Source organism: Bos grunniens, chromosome 25 (genome assembly GCF_055505025.1).
Source record: "Bos grunniens cultivar Pamir isolate PY7600 chromosome 25, Bosgru_T2T1.0, whole genome shotgun sequence".
NCBI classification, from domain to species: domain Eukaryota; kingdom Metazoa; phylum Chordata; class Mammalia; order Artiodactyla; family Bovidae; genus Bos; species Bos grunniens.
Genome location: NC_141189.1, coordinates 30741342 through 30756452, shown reverse-complemented (window position 1 = coordinate 30756452; position 15111 = coordinate 30741342). Strand labels below are relative to the sequence as shown.

Genomic DNA, 15111 nt, shown 5'->3' with positions numbered 1-15111 from the left:
TTGAAAGAAGAGATTTTGAATTTTTTTTTTCTCTGCAAAATTCCCCACCCTCCATCTTTTTGGCAGAAACAGATACTGGGATTTCTAAAGGTGGGAAAATAAGTGGTTACATCCTCAAGTTATATTTTTTTTAGCATTTCATGTAACAAATCCTATCAATATTTACCCACCTGTGTTATTTGGATGGTTGTGATTTGCTATGCCTGCTGTATTTTGAACAGCATGGTGGGGGGTTGGGGGGAGCATGTTCCTGCTTCACCGTGTCCAGAAACTCTGGGAATGTGGCTGATAATATTCTTTTAGGGGGACCCCATTCTGTTGGTGGGACTGATGATCATATTCATGGCAACAAAATATATGATGGGATATATGAAAAAAAAAAAAAAACTCAATTACTTATGTACCACAGGAAGGAGAGGTGAGATGAATGGAGAGGGTAGATGGAAGCATATACACTGCTACATGTTAGAAGAATAGACAGTCAATGGAAATTCGCTGTATGACTCGGGGAACTCAAACCCAGGCTCTGTAATAACCTGGAAGGGTGGGAAAGGGTGGAAGGTGGGAGGGAGATTCAAGGGGGAGGGGACATATGTACACCCATGGCCAATTCATGATGGTGTATGGCAGAAACCAAAGCAATATTGTAAAGCAATTATCCTTCATTTAAAAATAAATAAATTAAAAAACTCACAGAGCTTATAAAATTATTTCCTTATAGGTGTAATGAGTGTTCGTTGTAAACCTATCTTAGAAACTATAAAAGAGATGAAGAGAATATTTGCTCCTGTTTCTTTCCATCGGTGAGACATTTAGCACTTTGAAATATAGTCTCCCTTGCATCTCTTCAGAATAACACTGTAAGTAAATATTAATATGCAGATTTATTTTTTACTCTAATAGCATCCCTACAGTATTAAAGACTTAAAATGTCTGCATGGTGTTCCGACACACTGATGTGCAATAACATTTTAATCCATCCCCTTGTGGTTCGATATTTAGGTGATTTCCAATGTTTTGCTTCCATAAATGCTACTTGGATAAATATTCCTGCTCATCATTCTTTGGATCTCATGTTATTACCTTAGGTTATTTGAATGAGTCAGATGGAACAGATTTTTTTCTTTTCTTCTTATCTTACTTGGAAAATAATTGCTTTACAATGTTGTGTTGGTTTCTGCCATACAACAACGTAAATCAGCCTTAAGTATACATATGTCCCCTCCATTCTGAACCTCTCTCCCCCCAATCCAACCCCATTCTACCTTTCTAGGTTGTCCCAGAGCACTAGATTGAACTTCTTGTGTATACAGCAACCTCCTCCCAGCTAGCTGTTTTACATATGTGATGTATATGTTTCAAAGCTACTCTCTCAGTTCTTCCCACCCTCTCCTCCCTCTTCTGTGTTCACAAGTCTGTTTTCTATCTCTGTGTCTCTATTCCTTCCCTGAAAATATGTTCATCAGTACCATTTTTCTAGATTCCATACATGTGCATTAATATACAATATTTATTTTTTTAAGTCTACTGATGATTTTGTAAGAAAGTGGTACAAATTTATACTGTGAGGTCTTCTGAGACTGGGTCTATATCAGTCTATATTAGGGGTTTCCCTTTGTCCTGAGGGGAGAAAACATTTTGAGAAATAGAGAATGCTGTGGCGGGGTTTGGATTTATAATAGCATAGTCAGGAATGGTGTTCCTATGTGACTGTTATGGACTGAATGTCTGTATCCCCCCAGATTCATATCTTGAAACCTTACCTTGCAATTGAATGGTATTAGGAGGTAGGGCCTTTAAGAAGTAATAAGGATCAGATGAAATTATGAGGGTGGAGCCCTCATAAGTGGAATCAGTGCCCTTATAAGGGTCACAAGAGAGGGACAGTGCTTTCTCTCCCTGCTCCCTACCACGTGGGTATACAGCAAGAAGTCAGCTTGGCACATGGCAGAAGAGAGCTCTCATCAGATCCAGACCAAATAGGGAAAGAAGGGTAGCGTGAATTAGAAGATTGGGATTGATGTATATACACTCAGTTCAGTTCAGTTGCTCAGTCGTGTTTGACTCTTTGCGACCCCATGAATTGCAGCACGCCAGGCCTCCCTGTCCATCACCAACCCCCGGAGTTCACCCAGACTCATGTCCATCGAGTCAGTGATGCCATCCAGCCATCTCATCCTCTGTCGTCCCCTTCTCCTCCTGCCCCCAATCCCTCCCAGCATCAGAGTCTTTTCCAATGAGTCAACTCTTCGCATGAGGTGGCCAAAGTACTGGAGTTTCAGCTTTAGCATCATTCCTTCCAAAGAAATCCCAGGGCTGATCTCCTTCAGAATGGACTGGTTGGATCTCCTTGCAGTCCAAGGGACTACTATGCATAAAATAGATCACTAATGAGAACCTACTATATAGAACAGGGAGCTCTTCTCAGTGCTCTGTGGTGACCTACATGGGAAGGAAATCTAAAAAAGAGGGGATATATGTGTATATGAAATGGTTGGATGGCATCACTGATTCAATGGACACGAACTTGGGTGAACTCTGGGAGATGCTGAGGGACAGCGAGGCCTGGCGTGCTGCAGTCCAAGGGGTTGCAAAGAGTTGGACATGACTTAGTGACTGAACAACAACAGCCACAATATGTATGTGTAGCTGATTCACTTTGCTGCACAGCAGAAACTAACACAACATTGTAAACTGACTCCACTCCAATAAAAAAGAAGAAAAGAACCAGACCGTGCTGGCACCCTGCTCCCAGACTTCCAGCCTCTGGAACCGTGAGAAACACATGTATGTTATGTATAAGCCACTGGGTCTATGATGCTCTGTTATAGCAGCCCATACTGACCAGGACAATGACAGACAGCTGAATGAGGTGAGAAAGAGCCATCCACCCATCTAAAGGAAGAAGTCCCCCCAAGGATAGAGCAGATACAAAGTTTCCCAGGCAACAAAGGTTTGATTTAGCAAAGGAAGGTGGTCTGACTATCGGCTTCATGCTTCCCGAGAGAGCAAGAAGGGGAAGTTAACCTCAGGTGCTCCCTGCTGGCACAGTTCTCAGGGTTTTCTGAGACACTTACCTTCGAAGCACTTGCTGGAAGGTAGGGAAATATACTCAGGTGTCTGATCCGAATCATGGATGCCTGCCACTCAACTGAAAAAAAAGGAGATTTTCATTCAAATACAGTAAGTCCCCATACGTGTGAACCTTCAAGTTGTGATCTTTTCAAAGATGCGAACATGCATTCCCACGGCCGTCTGGCGAACATCATCCTGTGCACACATCCCCTACATGTTGTTGAGCCTTTATATACTTTACTGCCCTGTATAGAATACAGTAGCACAGTTCTCTGTATTTCAAGCCCAGCATGTCTAGAAGAGAGTGTGAAAGCATCAGTGACATAGCTGGTACTTTTCAAGGTGCTGCACTGTAAGATTAAAAATGTTTTCTTTATTTTTTGTGCTTTTAAAAAATATATTATTTGCATGAAAAGTATTATAAAGCTATTATGGTACATTACTAGGTAGCTGATTGTGTTAGCTGGGTACTAGGCCAACTTTGGTGGACTTACAAATGTGCTCTTGGAATGGAACTCATTCTTACGCAGCGTGCCTGCTCACTTGCTTCAGTCGTGTCCGACTCTTTGCAACCCCATGGACTGTAACCCTCCAGGCTCCTCTGTCCATGGAATTCTCCAGGCAAGAATACTTGGAGTGAGTTGCCACGCCCTCCTCCAGGGGATCTTCCTGACCCAGGGATCGAAACCAAGTCTCATTTCTCCTGTGCTGGCAGGTATGTTCTTTACCACCAGCACCACTCCAGCAGGGGACTTACTATATAAAGATGCTCCCTTCCTCATGGAAGCTCTCCACAGGCTTCCTGGGCACAACCCTGTCCTTCTGATGGTTCAGAAGTTCACAGAGGTTGTAGATTTTGAGGGACCCCACTAAGTCAAAAGGAACTGATGATGAAATTCTTGCTGGAAAAAGTCCTCCTCTGAAAACTCTAGTTTCCATTAATTTATTACCTTTACTAATGATTGACATCAATATATTATCAATAATGAAAATAATAATACACAAATACTAAGCAATGATCTCCCAGGCATTTTGCTAAAAGCTTTACATGGATTGTCTCATTTTCATCATTATGACAAGCTTAAGAAGTCAGTAATGGGAGTTTCCTGGTGGCCTACTGGTTAGGATTCTGGGTTTTCACTGCCTTGGCCCAAGTTCAATCCCTCATCAGGGAAGTGGGATCCCATAAACCACAGGTAAAGCCAAAAAATAAAAATAAAAAAAATAAACAAAAAAAATTTTTAAAAAAGAAGTCAGTAGGATTACTATCTTAATGTTACAGAGAAAGAGGAAACCAGGGTCTAGAGTGGTTCAGCAATTTCTCCAGGAACACAGAACTGGACGTTAATGGAGCTGGGATTTGAACCCACTTCTGTCTGATGAACTCTGCCTTTCGATTTGCTTCACAGAGGGAGCTCTGTCCAAGCCACAGTTTATCTAGCGAATTGCTAATGTGTGGCCTTTTGGAAGAGTTTATCCAGTTAACTAGGTGCTGGGGAAGGAGAGCTGGAAATTCCCGTCTAACGCAGCCTGGCCGCCATGCTGAGATCTGGCCTCATTATGGCTCTCAGAGCCTGGGGAAGGCTCAGTGTGTCAGAAGGGCACATACACCCCCCTGCTGCCTGCCACTGAGTTCTGGTCACTGATGGAGTGGGAAGCTCCCTGGGCAAGGTGCCTAGAGGCCTGTCCCCAAATCCACTTGGCTCAAATGAGCAGTCTCCTTGGCTCCCCCTGGAGCTGCAAGAGTTAGGCGAAGACTGCCTCAGAGGGAACCCGCAGAAGGACGCTCAGAAGGGCAGCCAGAAGACTTCCTGCTCACATGATAAAGTCCAGCTGAGATATTCCTCCCCCTTCTTCTAAACCACACCCTCCAAAGACAATTGCTCACTCCTTTATTGTACTGAATGTCACTGGTGGCTAAGAATGTAAAAATTCATTTACCACACTCTCATTAGCACTTGCCTCATAAGACAATCACTGCTCTAATCACTTAGATACTCATCAGGGAAGGCTTCTCTGGTGGCTCAGATGGTAAAGAATCTGCCTGCAGTGGAGGAAACCTCATTTCGATCCTGGATTGGGAAGACCCCCTGGAGAAGGGAATGGCAACCCACTCCAGTAATCTTGCCTGGAGAATTTCATGGACAGAGGAGCCTGGTGGGTGACAGTCCATGGAGTTGCAAAGAGTCGGACATGGCTTAGCGACTAACATTTTTCGGACTTCCCTGGTGACTCAGATGGTAAAGACTCTGCCTGCAATTCAAGAGACCTGGGTTTGACCCCTGAGTTGGAAAGATCCCCTGGAGAAGGGAATGGCTACCCACTCCAGTAATCTTGCCTGGAGAATTCCCTGGTGGGTTACAGTTCGTGGGGTCACAGAGTCAGACGCAACTAAGTGTCTCACATTTTTTTCACTCATCAGGCACAGAGATATTATGTAATTTTCTCAGGGTCACACAGCAGTAGGGTCAAGAGCTCAGATTCAAATATAGAATGAGTGGCTCCAGAATCATATTTTATTTATCTACTATTTTTTTAAATTGGAGTATATGTGCATTACAGTGCTGTGCTAGTTTCCACTGTACATCAGTGTGACTCAGCCATAAGTAAGTATATATATATGTATATCCCCTCCCCCTTGAGCCCCCCTCCCAGTCCTTCCCCCCATCTCACCCCTCTAGGTCATCACAGAGCACCGAGCTGAGCTCCCTGTGTTATACACCAGCCTCCCTCTAGCTATCTATTTCACGCATGGCAGTGTATACATCGGAGAAGGCAATGGCACCCCACTCCAGTACTCTTGCCTGGAAAATCCCATGGATGGAGGAGCCTGGTAGACTGCAGTCCAAGGGGTCACTGGGAGTGGGACATGACTGAGCGACTTCCCTTTCACTTTTCACTTTCACACATTGGAGAAGGAAATGCAACCCACTCCAGTACTCTTGTCTGGAGAATCCCAGGGACAGGAGAGCCTGGTGGGCTTCCGTCTATGGGGTCGCACAGAGTCGGACATGACTGAAGCGACTTAGCAACAGTGTATATATGTCAATCCAGCTCTCTCAGTTTCCCAGATACAGATATAAAGAATGGACTTGTAGACTCATACTCTTAACTGCTCTGTAGAACTGAGATGAGCAGATCCAGGTCCCCATCCTGGCTTTACCTCATCCCCCTCTGCCTTTGTGGGCACAGTCTTGAAGACTTCTGTGCCTCAGTTTCCCCATCAGTGAAATGCAGGTGCTAGTTCTACCTACACCATCAGATTACTGTGAGGATTCAGGGAAATGGCAGACATGAAGCTCCAGGAAGGAGTGTGGTTTCCCAAAAGGACTCCCCCCCAAGTTTTCTGTTCAGCCTCCATTTCCATCTCCATGCCCCTATTTCAAAGCAGTGTAGGAACACCCCTGTTGGCCCAGTAGTTAAGACTGTACTTTCACTGAAGGGCTGTTCAGTTGCTAAGTCATGTCCAACACTTTGCTACCCCAAGGACTGCAGCACACCAGGCTTCCCTGTCCTTCACTGTCTCCTGGAGATATCTCACTGCAAGGGGATGGGTTCAATCCCTGGTTGGGGAACTAAGATCCCACATGCAGTGCGGTGCAGCCAAAAAATTTAAAAAAATAAATAAAATAAAACAAAACAAAAAACAGCAACAACAAAAAAGCAGTCCAGCTGTTTCTATCCTCCAGGATGTGAAACTTTACCTTGATTCAAGCAAAAGAAAGCATTCAAGGTGATGGAGGGAAGGGGAACAAGAGTCGAGAAGTAGTGGGCTCTTGCCCACCTTTCCCTCTAACAATCCTGAATTTCATGAGGTGCTGACTTCCCAGACTCGATCCACCCCCGATCCCATTTCTGAGTGGGACCCCATGATGTAACAGACTGGGAAGACAAGCCAGCTTCCCTAGAACAAGGACCTGGTTTTGGAGCTTCCCTGCAAATGTAACCCTGTTCCTTCCCCGCCCTTGCCCCAGACTAGCTCATCCACATGCGCCCTCCAGGAGGAAAAGCGGAGAGGTGCAGTGTTCCTTGCATTTCCCCTCCGCCATCTAGTCCAGCCCCATCGGCAAAACGCACACTGGCATTACTGGAGATCTCATTTACTAATTGGGAATCGGAGCCCCTTTAGGAGAGAACTGGGCGATTGTGGAGGAGCCGAGCTGCAATGAAAGAATTTAATTTAAAGAACGAGTCGATTCAATTGAATCCCGAAAATCATTCTGATGTGCTCCCAGCAGAGTCTATTTAGCATCAGTGAGTGCGCCTGTGTCATTGCCTCCTGGCTGCACGCTCCCAGCCTGAGGGGAAGTCGTGCAGAGGGACCAGGTTTCCTTTCGGAGAAATGGGGGTTCTGCCAACCGCACAAACTGGGGGCTCTTCTCAGCCCTGTGAGAGGATCGCTCTCTTTCCTGCTCCCCGTACCCTCCGCCCGCTCCATTCATGGAGCACCTCCCTTTCTTTGTCCATATTCACTCTGGCTCCTCCGCCCCTCTCCTCTTTTCCCTACTTCTTCCTTTGCTTCTTTCAAAAATGCCATTAGGGGACTTCCCAGTTAGCAGTTAACTGTTCCAGTTAAGACTTTCACACTTAAGGCTCTGTGCTTCCACTGCAGGGCATGGGTTCCATCCCTGGTCAGGGAACTAAGATTCTGCGTGGCACAGCCAAGCAAAACAAACAAATCCGCTAAAGCTTATGGAATCATTGCTTCTCTTCTTTTTAAAAAACATGCTATTAAAATAGCCAAATTCCTAGAAGCAGAGGGTAGAATGGTGGTTACTAGGGGCTGGAGGGAGAAATTGGTCAAAGTTTGCAAAGTTTAGTACTCAAGGCAAATAAATTATGGAGACAAAATATAGTGCAGGGTGGGCTTCCCTGGTGGCTCAGATGGTAAAGAATGCCAGTGCAGGAGACGTAAGAGACATGGGTTCGATCCCTGGGTCAGGAAGATCCCCTGGAGGAGGAAATGGCAACCCACTCCAGTATTCTTGCCTGGAGAATTTGATGGACAGAGGAGCCTGGTGGGCTACAGTCCATGGGGTCACACAAAGTCAGACACGACTGAGCGATGGACCTTTTCACTTTTCATGCAGCAGGTTGAGTGAACCTGGACGCACAGGGCAGCAGAAGAAACACGGGTTTTGAAAGTTCGGCCAAGACATTGGCTCGGAACCCGATTCCACCCAATTTATTTTCTTTGAACCTCACCGTTCTCCTTGTCAAATGAGGGTAATCTTGTGTACCTTGCAGAGTTATTGTGAAGGCTAAAGAAGATAGTGTGTAGAATGAGCCTGACGCAAAGTAGAGACTGAACTGATGGGGATAATGGTGCAATTTTGCTGTTGCAGAGGAATTGCAGTGTCTGGGGTGAAGAGAATACACTGATGTTTAAAGATGTTGGGCAGGGGGAGAAGGTTTTGTTAGAGCATGGGGTGGTTGGATCTAGGCTGCTCATTTCCTTCCTCGTGGTGCTGGAGGACCTAGACTTTTGTCTCTTGGTCCAGCTGAGTCATGATTGTTAATGGGAAACCAGGAGAGCCAGCTATCTGACTGTGTAATCTCTTGTTTCTGCCCCTAAAGAACTGAGATGTGCAGGCGGAAATTAACCTGCCCCCACTGCTTTCTTTTTAAAAAAGAAATCAAAGTCCATAGCTTGTGTCCCTGTGTGAGCTGGACAGAGCCCAAAGCCTATCCTGGGATACATAGGTCTTACTTAACCTGACAGAGATTAGTTCCTCTGACTCTGAAAGGTAAATAAAGATATGAGCAGGCAGATACCCAGGGAGGAGTGAATGGAGTGAATGGAGCCCTGTGGCCTGAGTTCTTTCCAGGCAGGACCTTGGCTGCAACCAGACTAAGCTGCCTGCCTCTGCCTCTGTTCATATCATCCTAGCATCAGCACCCCTTCTGCCCTGTTCTATCCCACAGGAGCAACTTGCTTCCCTGAGATAGTCTCGCCTCCTCCAGGAAGCCTTCCTCCATGCAGCTTTCAGTAATCAGTGAAAATGGCAATGACTTTTATGCCTCAGAGTCCTGATAACTCTAAACTGAAAGCATTCATGTTTTTTTCTCCACCTGTAAAAAAGTGAGATGAAGCAGTTCCTCAAAACACTAAACAGAATCACTATTGTTGTTGTTCAACAGCACAGTTGTGTTCAACTTGTTGCCACCCCATGGACTGCAGCATGCCAGGCTTATCTGTCCTTCGCTATCTCCTGGAGTTTGCTCAAACTCATGTCCACTGAGTCGGTGATGCCATCCAACCATCTCATCCTCCGTCGCCTCTTCTCCTTCTGCCTTCGGTCTTTCCCTGCATCAGGGAATTTCCCAATGAGTTGGCACTTCACATGACAATTTTGCTCCTAGGAATATATACCAAAGAACCAAAAAGCAGATATAAAAATTCCTGTACACACAAAAATAGCTAGCTAGTGGGAAGCTGTTGTATAACACAGGGAGCGTAGCTCAGTGCTCTGTGATGACCTATAGGGGTAGGATGGGGCGGGTTGGGAGGGAGGCTCAAGAGAGAGGGGATATATGTGTACTATAGCTGATTCACAATGTTGTATAGCAGAAACTCACACAACTTTATAAAGCAATTATACTCCAATAAAAAAATCCTGTTAACAGTAGCATTATTCACAGTTCCTAAAAGATGGAAACAGCCCAAATATCCATCAAAGATGAATGGATAAACAAATTGTGCTGTATCCATGCAAGGGAATATTATTCAGCTATAAAATGGAATGCGGTACCAGTACATGCTACAGTGTGGATGAACGTCAGAAACATTATGTGAAAGAAACCAGACACAAAAAGTCACCTATGTGTGATTCCATTAATGTGAAATATCTAGAAGAGGTAAATCCATAAAGACAGACTGCAGGTCGGTGGTTGCCCGGGGCTGAGTGTGGGGTGGGAAGGAAATGGACAAAAAGTGCATAATGGGAACAAGTTTCCCTTTAAGGGTGATGAGAATTATTTGCATCTATGTAGAAATGGTGGCTACACAATATTCTGAGTGTACTAAATGTCACTGAGTTGTTCACTTTAAAATGGTTAATTTTATTATGGTGAAATAATTTCATTATTTGACATTGTTTTCAAAATGGGAGGATCAGAAAAACTACCCCCTAAAGTGGTTGGGTGACAGTGAAATGCAAATGCACTCTGTGGCTTAACAATTGTCACTCAATAAATGCTGTTTCCCATTCTCTTCCCAGACTTAATCTTTTTTCAGACTGTACAGATCACATCCCTGGGTTCTCTTAGCATAGCTGGGTTATCCTTAAGTTTAAAAGAACTGTATTAATTGCATAGGGACTTCCCTGGTGCTCTGCAGTAAAAATCCACCTGCAATGTAAAAGACACAGGTTTGATCCCTGGATCAGTAAGATCCCCTGGAGAAGGAAATGGCAACCCACTCCAGTATTCTTGCCTGGGAAATCCCATGGACAGAGGAGCCTGGAGGGCTATGACCCTTTGGGCCCCAAACTTACTGTACACGACTTAGCAACTAAACCACCACCACCCATTAATTGCTTAGGGAAACCAAATGAGATTCTTTTAAAGAAGGAAATGTACACAAAAAAACCCTCTCCACCCTGATTTCTGTCTATACTACAGTTTTGTGGGATCTGATTCTTAGTCCACTTCCAATCTCTATCTTGGGGCATCCACACTCTTGGAGGACCAATGGGGTCTTACAGTTCCTTCCTTGTAATTTTCAATTTCTAGTTCTGGGAAGATTTGTATAGCAGTGTCTTCCACCATGCAGAAGCCTTGTTTCAGATATCTTGACCTTCATGGATAAAATGGTAATAATTATAACAACAACAACAATGGTAAAGGTTGCTGAATTTCCCTGGTGGCCCCCTGGCTAAGACTCCATGCTTCCAATGCAGGGGACGCGAGTTCCATCCCTGGGTGGGGAACTAAGATCCCACATGCTGCACAGTACAGCCGAAAAATAAAAACAAAATAAAAATAAATTTTAAAAACAAGTAAAGGTTGCTTTTGTTTACTGAGGAGTTACATTGCTTTGGGAACCACTCTAAGAGTTTTTATGTGCATTTTTAGTCCTCACAAAAACCTTACAAAATGAGTTCTACTTTTAACCCCATTTTACAGATGGAGAGTTAGAACATGAGTGAGGTCAAGCAACATGGCCAAGGCTGAAACACAGAACTAATGAATGGATGAACCGAGTTTAGAGATGGACTGCCATCCACCGAATACCCAGGAGTAGAGGGGTTGGCTCCTGTTTTCTGGGAGGGGTGCAGGGCAGGAGTTCAAGATGGTTCTTAGAGGAAGCACGCGAAAGCAAGTGATGGACACCCTAGTCTGGACCTGTTCTGAGAGACAAGGTCAAGATATTCCAGGCAGAGGCTCCTAAGGTATCTCCCAGTGATCCCCGTCACCAGGTATTTAGGCTGTCATTTAGTCATCTCTCTAGGATGGCCTGGTTTTTATTTTTGTTCAGTCTCTAAGTAATATGTCCAACTCTTCGACCCCATGAACTGCAGCACTCCAGGCATCCCTGTCCTTCACTATCTCCTGGAGTTTGCTCAAACTCATGTCCATTGAGTCGGTGATGCCATCCAACCACCTCATCCTCTGTGATCCCCTTCTCCTCCTGCCTTCAGTCTTTCCCAGCATCAGGGTCTTTTCAAACAAGTTGGCTGTTTGCTTCAGGTGGCCAAAATATTGGAGCTTCAGCTTCAGCACCAGTCCTTCCAATGAATATTCAGGGTTGATTTCCTTTAGGATTGACTGGTTTGATCTCCTTGCAGTCCAAGGGACTCCCAAGAGTCTTCTCCAGCAGCACAATTTGAAAGCATCAATTCTTCAGGCTGACCTGGTTAGTTGGCTTCTAATAAATATGTGGCCAAAGTGATGAGCTGTACTCCTGAGATTAGGTTACAAAGACTCTGGTTCCACTTCATTTACCCTCTCTCGCTCATTCTCTCTTTCCCCTGCTCTCTCTTGGATGGAATCCACCTGCTGTGTTGTAAGCGGCCCCAGGGAGCAGTCCAAGTGGCAGTCAGGACCTGTGGCTTCTAACAGCCACATGAGTGAACCTGGACATGGACTGTTCTCCAGTTGATCCTTGAGATGAAGACTACAGCTTTGTGAGGCACCTTGAATTAAATGACTGAACAAAATCACACGAGATTCCTGACCCACAAAAACGGTAAAGCATATTCCATGCTAGAGGGGCCATATATCCTGAATGGATGGGCCTCTCGTGCACTTTCCCTGCTGTTGTTTTCCCTTGGCTTATGGTTGAGGCTGTAAGCATTCAGACATCCAGGGATGAGCTATCCCAGGGACCTCCCAGTGCAGAAAGGGGGTTTGCTTTCTGTTCCAGGAAAAGCACAGGATAGCTGCCTGTTTTGTACTTGCTGTATAAAAAGTCTAAAAATCACAGAACCTGATGCCAGTTATTATGCTGACTGTAGACATGATTAATTGGTTGTCTATTCCAGCATTAACACTTATTCCCATAGATACCTGATTACAATGACTAATTAGACAAACGTTCTTTTCAAAGACTGCTTGAATTATAACTCTAGTGTAATAAACCCCTAAGTCTTCATTCAATTTGTACATGATTTTTTCCCCCTGTGCTTCCTTTTACAGGAATCGATAAGTTGTTTAGACACATTTAATAGAGAGGAAAAGAACAAAATTAGGTTTTGCCACTTTATGAAAGTCTTACCTCTAAAATAAAAAGACCATCCTTTTAATCCGCTCAATGAGTTGGAATTTTCAGGAAAATTTAGATGGGCTCTTTTCCATGATGGGCTTCCCTGGTGGCTCAGATGGTAAGAAATCTTCCTGCAATGCAGGAGACCAGGGTTCAATCCCTGGGTCAAGAAGATCCCCTGGAGAAGGGAATGGCAACCTACTCCAGTGTTCTTGCCTGGAGAATCCCATGGATAGAGGAGCCTGGCGGGCTAAAGTCCATGGGTCACAAAGAGTTGGACACAACTGAGTACCTAACACTTTCACTTCACTGTCTCCATGATTAGGTGAGGACGACTAATGGTCTTGCCAGCAACTGAAGTTGGATCGCCTTGTACATAAAATGAACTGGCTCTCACAGAGCTCCTTGTGTTTATTCTGGGCGCCATACATCACAGACCCGGGCAGTTTGTTTTCTGTTCCTGCCTTGTGCTTCATCTCATGCTTATGTTTCCTCTGCTCTTTCATGACATTCAAAGTGCATCTGGGATGCTAAAATCCTCTTAGAAAATAATTATTTTGAGGCATCACATGAATAATAGGACTGTGGGAAAAAAAGGAATAGAATGTTCTGGGACTTTTTACCCCCCAAAGCAGCAGAGCGTATGAACTGCTCTATTATATTCATCAAAGTAGTCTTTGTTCCAGGATCATCCTCTTAGGGGAGTATCTTGTTCCGATGCTCATAAGTGAGGATGTGAGGAAAAGCATCAGATGTATTTCAGCTGTCATTGTTTGAGGAGGTGAAATGGCAAGACAAAAGACTTGCCCCTGCTGTCCTGACCTCGTCTTTCTCCATATCCTCTAACCAGCATGCTGAGGGGCCCGAGGTAACATTATTCAAATTAGACCATTTAGGCAGGAAAACAGGTGGAGATGATGTCAACCACATAGTGTATCTTCAGCATGGGTCTCAGGCAAACATTTTGGATATCACAAAAATGCAGCTCCTTCAAATTCTCTCCTGCCAACCCTGTTCCATTTCCAGTATAACCCCTAACAGAGCCATGCCTTGGACTTCCCAGTTGGTACTAGTGGTAAAGAACCTAGCTGCCAATGCAGAAGACATAGGAGACACAGGTTTGATCCCTGAGTCGGGTAGATTCCTTGGAGGAGGTTATGGCAACCCACTCCAGTATTCTTGCCTGGAGAATCCCATGGATGGAGGAGACTGGCAGGTTACAGTCTATAGGGCCATGCAGGGTCAGACACGACTGAAGTGACTTAGAACACACATAGCCATACCTTAGGAGACAAGGCATATGGGAAGAGATGGAGAAAACTTTAACATAAAAGAGGGTGTACAGTGATGATTTTAGTGTTTTGCCATCCATTTAATCATTATACCATCTCAGATTCTTTACCATCTGAGCCACCAGGGAAACCCAATCATTATACACAGGATACTTACCATTTGCCAGGCATTGTTCCAGATGCTGAAACCTTTTTATTGAGAAAGCTAAAATTCCAAATGGGTCACGATAATGCTCCTGGGACCTACAGACCAAATCTTTAAAAAAAATGCAAGCTATTGTATTTTAAATATTAAATAAACTGCAAAGATATTTTTAAATCTTTTCTACCCAACCCATACTTAAGACAGTTTTAACTAAGTTCAAGAACTGTGATCAGGCTTAAAAAACCTTTTTTTTTGTTTTTTACTGTGAAATATTTAGGATGCAAAACAAGTGTAAAGAATATTTTAGTGAGCTTTCAGGTCTTTACTACATGGTTTAAGAAATAAAACAACATAAATTTAACTGAGATCCTTTGAGACACTTCCTCAGCCTCATTTTGCCCTGTCGACACACAGAATTGCTATCTTGATTTTTATGTTATCATTTCTAGAGGCATGTTTGTTTAATAGAGGAATTCTAACTCATTAAGATAGGGATGAAAGAAAGAGTATTTTTGTGCAATTGTGTGTCCATTTGCTGCTGCTGCTGCTAAGTCACTTCAGTCATGTCTGACTCTGTGCGACCCCATAGACGGCAGCCCATCAGGCTCCCCCGTCCCTGGGATTCTCCAGGCAAGAACACTGGAGTGGGTTGCCATTTCCTTCTCCCAATGCATAAAAGTGAAAAGTGAAAGTGAAGTCATTCAGTCGTGTCCAACCCTCAGCGACCCAATGGACTGCAGCCTTCCAGGCTCCTCCATCCATAGGATTTTCCAAGCAAGAGTACTGGAGTGGGTTGCCATTTCCTTCTCCAATGCAGGAAAGAGAAAAGTGAAAATGAAGTCGCTCAGTCGTGTCTGACTCTTAGAACCACCCTCTTTTGAAGAATTCTAAAA

At 44.4% G+C, this 15111-nt stretch overlaps 1 protein-coding gene across 1 annotated transcript in view; it reads left to right on the top strand.

The window, feature by feature from the left end:
- The window catches only part of SHISA9 (shisa family member 9), a 461433-nt gene that overhangs the window by 405561 nt on the left and 40761 nt on the right, over positions 1 to 15111 (top strand). The window lies entirely within an intron of this gene.